This window comes from Pseudorca crassidens, chromosome 16 (genome assembly GCF_039906515.1).
Source record: "Pseudorca crassidens isolate mPseCra1 chromosome 16, mPseCra1.hap1, whole genome shotgun sequence".
In the NCBI taxonomy this organism is placed as follows: Eukaryota; Metazoa; Chordata; class Mammalia; order Artiodactyla; family Delphinidae; genus Pseudorca; species Pseudorca crassidens.
In genome coordinates, this window is record NC_090311.1 from 24,949,255 (window position 1) to 24,956,487 (window position 7,233).

Here is a 7,233-nt window from a genome sequence, read left to right on the forward strand (position 1 = left end):
GGGTGATGGAGAGGGAGTTTACAAGGCAATGCAAACAACTTCAAATGCACTGGTCTGCTGGCTAGAAAGGCCCAACTGGCAGGGCTGCTGTCACCACATCCTGGACTTACTTCAAAACCCCATTCAAAGCTAGAAGCCTTCTTAGTTACCAGCAAAAGGACCAAAGCAGTATTCACGAGTGTGGAAAATGCTGACTGCAGAACCCTAAGGGCCTACCACGCATTGTGCTCCCTTCTTAGTAGTGGAAGGCATGAAATGCAAATTTGTCCTTTACTTTGGAGGGGATGTCCCAGTATAGCCCAGCCTCTACACCCCTAAAAACTTCACTGATGTACAAGAGCCCTGGATTTTTGTAGGGTTTAACTCCCACCCTCTGATGCACAAGTATCTCACCAAAGCCTTCAACTTATTGGCACTTCCCGCTCACCTAATGTGATGAATATGGTATCATTGATACAGCAGACCGATGTGATATGATGTTTTCTCCAAGCTTCCAACAGTCATCCTAGCAGTGTGATGGCAACATCTCCTGGGGTCCTTGCCAGGATGAACTCCTATATCATAGGTGAATAGAAATTTCTCTTAGAAATGAGTTCTTCCTTAACCAGCTTTACGTTCTTCCCTGCCTTGATCACGTGTACCCAAGATCTATACTCTTCCAGCTTCCGCCAATACAGCTTTTCTGAGACACAGTCTCTTTTTTTTCCCATCGCTTATGTGGTGACTTAAACCTAGTTGTTGGTTTCGGGGGTGGGGAGTGGAGGTGGCAGAGTACCTTAAGATCCTTTGAGGAAAGGAAAATTTTTTTTAATTTTATTTATTAAACTTTAGATGATTTCAAATTTGTGTTAGTTTCAGGTGTACAGCTTCAGATTCTTTTCCATTATAGGTTGTTACAAGATACTGAATATAGTTCCATGTGCTATATAGTAAATTTTTATTGTTTATCTATTTTATATAAAGTGGTGTGTATCTATAGGAAGTGTTTTCTTTGAAGGCAAAAATCTCTGTATAAACTTCAAAAGTGAAGAGTGCTTTTAACCTGGAGAGTAGGACTCTTCTATAGCCCAAAGGATTCCGAGGAAATCTGGAGAGATTTACAAGGACATCGACCCACATGTCCTCATTCCATATCTCAGGATCTCATTCTTTCTCAATTAAGGCCATGATTTTGACATAGCCGACTTGTTAGGATTGAGAATTCTGTCTTCACTGGAGCTCTGCTACCTTATGATTTAAGTTCTGGGCCTCAACCTCAGGAGGTTCAGCCTCTCAAATTGGTGATTAATCACTGTCAGCCTTTCTTGTCTCTCCCCAATACATAGATAGTGGCCAGTAACACTCATTCCGTTGTCCTTAAATTACTACTCTCCCTGAACCTCTGGGTGCCCAGAATGCTGCACCCTCCAGTACATTCCCTTCCGCTGGCATCCCGCCCCAGTTAGCTGCTGGTGAATGTTTTACAATTGCACTGCTACTTTGTCAGGGCCTCCACCTACCACTAGTGAGGGGTTTTCATTACCAGCTAGTCAGCAGGTAACCCAGCTCCAAAATCTTATTCCAGAATCTCTTCCCTAGGACCACCCCAATTCTGTGCCAGCTATTGGAGGGCAGATTTCTCCAGACTCTTGAACTCTGAGATTTGCCTGTAGGGGTATATTAGGGAGTGCCCTCAGGAGCTGCCTCTGCGAGGGAGCGAGGGAAGCAGGATTGGGTAGTGGGAGAAGTTGAATTGCAAGGCAGTTGTAACAGAGGCCTCAGCTGTCCCCACGGGGAGCTCCAGGGCTGGGACGGCCAATCAAGAGACATCCTGAATTGAGGACTGGGGCTGCATCAATGGCTTACAGCTCCTGGAGGCAGGGCATAATTTGGAGTGAGGCAGTTGCCTGAGTAGGGTCTCAACTGTGAGCTGACACTACCAGCAGCTGGTGAAAAGAGTGTCTTGGTCCTGAAGTGGGGATCTGGGTGGTTTACCGAGACATTTACTACAGGTAGGGTGGCCGGGGCAACCAGGACTGAGGGACAGCACAAGACATATGAATATCAGTGCTGAAACTGGAACAGTCCCAAGCCCTTAAAATACTAAAGGGAGCTGCAAATTTGCCAACTACTACTTCTCATAACAATGAATAAGTATTAGTACAATATAAATTAGTAGTTAAGATGCTGGGCTATTGGATGAATATTCAAGGGGGAACTTTTACTACAAAAGGCAAATAGAATATTTGTGACAGTATTTGACTTGTAAACTTTAGTGGGTGAGTCATGGAACAAGAATATCAACATCTCTTCAGTGAAGTTTCTGACATAAAAACAGAGTAGAAGTTGCTTAAATAAGGCCACTATAAGGAAATAAAAGATCATATCAGAAAAACTAAAAACATAGACATCAGGTTAGCTAGCAACAGCATCAGAATCATCTGGGATCTTGTTGCAAGTGCAGAGTCCCACCAGCAGAAATACTGATTTGACACCTCTGGGGCGGAGTAGGGGAGCATAGGAAGCTGCCTTTATAACAGGTAAGTGACACCAGATCACACTCTAAGAGAAAAGGCACCGTTTCTACCATCCACTTTCTCTGAGCCCATGGATCAATCACCAATTATGTTTTTAAGTTTCTAGCAAGTCAGGTTGCTAGATAAAATACAGGTCACCCGGGCTTCCCTGGCGGTGCAGTGGTTGAGAGTCCGCCTGCCGATGCAGGGGACATGGGTTCGTGCCCCGGTCTGGGAGGATCCCACATGCCGCAGAGCGGCTGGGCCTGTGAGCCATGGCCACTGAGCCTGCGCGTCCGGAGCCTGTGCTCCGCAACGGGAGAGGCCAAAACAGTGAGAGGCCCGCGCACCACAAAAAAAAAAAAAAAAAAAAAAAAAAAATTATACGATTAAATTAAATGGTATGAAAAATTATGGGTGATATATCAAAATATAATACAAATTATTAATAATAAGAAATTATTCATTGTTTATCTGAAATTCAAATTTAACAGGGCATCCTGCATGATTATTTGCTAAATCTGCCAACCCTGCTATCAAGGGAATTTCCAAGCACACAAAAGTAGAAAGGATAGTAGCAGAAACCCATGTGTAACCATTCCTCTGCTTGAACAATTATCAATATTTTGCCCCAATTATTTTTTTATTTAAATTTTGTGCCTACCATTAGGTTCTATGCAGTGAGAGATACAGAAAAAATTATGTCCTTAGTAGCTTCTGGTCAAATTGAGGGTACATGATAAACATTCAAGAAGTAAGTGCTAAAGCATATAATTCTGACTGTAAGTTCCACAGGAGTTCATGGAAGGGAGCATCAGTGTTGACTGAAGTGGTCTTGGATAAAGTGAGCCTGGAGTTGAGACTGTGTTAGGCCTGGTAAAATCTGTATAAATAAGGAAGAAGTGAGCAGGCTGTCTAGGTAGGGTAACCAGCATGACCAGGTTTATTCACTTGGCTCTATAAAAGTCTCTCTCCATTTGAAAGCACTCACCCCTCATGCTTCACACTTCAATCCTCCGGGCCCACAGCAGCTGTCTCACATCAGGCTAATAGACATCAAGCACTACTGCAAATTACATCATCAGAACCGATTAGCTCTTCAACATGTCAGCACAATGGCTGCTCCATCTTCTCCGGGTGACTTGTTAGTTAACCTCTGCAATATGCTGTCTTTGACATCATTGGGGAGTTCAATCTTTCCTTGATTGAAAGTAGCCCTGGGGAGAATTATAAATTGGTAAGAGAAATAAAATTCTATTCCATCGGCCAGCTTTATGCTAATGCTTATGAAATGCTATGGCTACTTGAGCCTATAGGCACATGTCAAATAATTAAGAAAAATGAAGGATGATGCTGTATCTTATCTCTTGAATTACATTAACATTAAAATGGTCTATGCAAGTGACAATAACACAAAATGTGGGGTCTTATAATTTAATAAGTTTTCACTTTTTAATTCCTCTCAACTTTAAATGCAACTAATTCAAATACTAAGGATGAAAAAATTTTAAATACTTTATTGAAATAAAATATAGATACAGATGAAGAAACATTAAATGACCAGTATCCTCAGAAGCCCCCTTCATGCTCCCTTCTGGAAAGTCACCACCCCCAACAAAAATGTAACCAGTATCCTGACTTCAAACACCATAGAATACTTTTTGCCTGGTTTGCATTTTATGTAAACAGAGTCATACTGTACATATTCTCTTCTGTGTATGGCTTGCTTCACTCAACATCACATTTGTGAAATTCAAGAGATGCTAATTTTAAAATGACTTTTGTTATTAAATAAGTAATATCTAGTCAACATTAAAAAATTGGAAAACACACCATCATTTTTAATTAGTTTAATGTCTGTACATAATTTATTTGATCAAGATTATAAGCTTTTACAAAGGTCCTGCATAAAAAGTTCTCATTTTTTTTTAATTCTAAAGAGAGCAAATATCCATTTCTTTTTTTTTTAATTGAAGTATAGTTGATTTACAGTGTTGTGTTAGTTTCAGGAATACAGCAAAGTAATTCAGTTATATATATAATATATATATATTCCTTTTCAGGTACTTTTCCATTATAGATTATTACAAGATATAGAATATATCAATAATTCCCTGTGCTATACAGTAGGTCCTTGTTGTTTATCTATTTTATATATAGTAGTGTGTATCTGTTAATCCCAACTCCTAATTTATCCCTCCCTCCCACCTCCTTCCCCAGAAAAGTTCTCATTTCTTTTTGATCTTTTTGTTAATCCTTTTATCCTGGCCTATTATTATGACTATTAATCCCATTTCTCCAAAACTTAATCCTTAGTCAGCTCCTAGTGCTTTACAATCCTTGCAGCATGTTTATAATAAGAAGAGGAATGTAAGAATAAGATACAGAAGTTTATTTTCCAGCTGGTGTGCTCACTGGTAGCTGGTAGCCACTAGGCAAGTAGTTATGTTGCCAGCTCTGCCCCTGTAAGGACATCTGTCATCTGTCAGAGCAACACTCTAGGGCTTGCTCAGAAGAGTGGGTGTGCATCTAGGACTTAAAGTCAAGAATCAAGGTTTGATTGTGTCTACTCACCTCATTAAAAGCATTACTCCAATTCAAAATTTTCCATCTATCTCATAAACTACCCAGTAAGCACAGGAACCTCCACCCTTGGCAAGACATTGTATAGATTTGTGGCTTAATTGACCAGGCATAATGTAGTGCACAGGTGCCTGTCACATAAGTTAACTCACCGTGAACCACAACCGTGCCCAGCATTGCCCTGAGATACAAGCTTTTTTTCCCAATTTTTAAAATTGTGGTAACATACACATATAACATTTACCATCTTAATCATTTTTAAGTGGTACTAAGCGGTACCAAGTACATTCATGTTGTTGTGCAACCATCACCACCACCTATACCCAGAACTCTTTTCATCTTGCAAAACTGAAACATTGTACTTGCTGACTAGTAACTCCCCATTCGCTCCTCACCCCAGCTCCTGGCAACCACCATTCTTCTTTCTTTGAGATACGGACTTTTAAAATACAAAATGCAAAATTCTTTCTCATGCACTTAAGCCAGGCTCCTGGGACACAAGTTTTCCTTATCGGAAGTCGTTCTCTGCCCTCCAGGATGAACCCCAGCTCATTACCTCCTGCTGTCTTCATCTTTACAGAGGTCATCATCCTAATGTCTGGATCCCCTTTGGTGAAATCAGACCACTTAGGCAGGAAGGAGAGGTTACTTCATTTAAACCTAAGGACCTAGACAGTATCTCACCCTCAGCCATCTCTTAGTGTCAATTCCAGTTCTTCCCATTCCAGAAAGTGCTCCAGTGGATTGCACTGGTTCACACGGGGCCTTCTGCTGACTTAGGAATCTTCTCAAACTCCATGTGGCAGGATGGGCTGTGAGTAACTGCTTTCTCCAACTAGGTAATTTCTGACCTTGCTCTAAGATTCAGTCCTTTACTTCTTATTTCTTGGCTACTTATCCTGCCTGACCCAATGGATCTGCTGTTAACTAAAAGCCCTGCCATCAGAGACTTCCAGCCATAGCTGGTTGAGAAGATCAGCAATGATCTCCCCAAAATGCAATCACAAAACTGGACAAAACTGACCAAAACGAGACTTCTCTGGCGGTCCAGTGGTTAAGATTCTGCGTTCCCAATGCAGGGGGCACAGGTTCAATCCCTGGTCAGGGAACTAAGATCCCGCATGTTGCAGGCCTTAAAAAAAAAAGACCAAAATAACCATTTCAGCCTTCTGAGAATAGATCAAAGACACACAACAATCTGAAAAGTGCTCATGCTTGAACTTCAGGTAAGAACAGTGGGAGTCTGTGGCATTCTGGCCCCTCCCATTCTCCTCCCTGCCCCCACCCCAGGTTGGCCAATGTAGATGTTCTGTCAGGGCAGAGCAGGCTGTCAGTACCAACAATACCTCTGCCACAGTTGAAGGGGCTCATTCAATTTGGAGTGCCCATACCTACAGGGAGAAATGAAGATTACCAGAGATGATAATTATATGGGCTAATATAAAAGACTGCAGTTATCTATTTCTCATGTCTTAACTTCTTTAAATACATACAATTATTTAAAGCAATAATTACAACATTGTATCGTTGGTTTTATAGCATATATAGATGTAACATATATGACAATAATAGCACAAAAAGGCAGAAGGGAATAGAGAGATATTGAAGCAAAGTTTCTATATTTTTCTAGAATTAAATTAGTATTAATCTGAAGTAAATTGTGATAAATTAAGTTGCATATTGTAATCCTTAGATTATAATCCCTAAAAAAACTAAATTATTTTTAAAATTAACAGAATAATTTAAATGTTACACTGAAAATATTTAACACAAAAGAAGACAGTCAAGGCAGAGAAGAAGAATGAAAAAGAGAATTGAGCTATAGAAAACAAATAGATAAATGGCAAATATAAGTCCAACCATATCAATAATTACATTAAATGTGAAGAGTCTAAACACCCCAATCAAAATGCAGAGATTGTCAGACTGGATAAAAAGGCAAGATCCAACTATATGCTGTCTACAAGAGACACATCTTAGATTCAAAGACGTAAGTAGATTGAAAGTGAAAGGATGGAAAAAGATATTCCATTCAAACAGTAACCATTAGAGAACTGAAGTGGTTATATTAATATTAGACAAAACAGACTTTAAGACAAGAAATATTACTAGAGACTAAGAGGGACATTTCATAAAGATAAGAGTCAATACATCA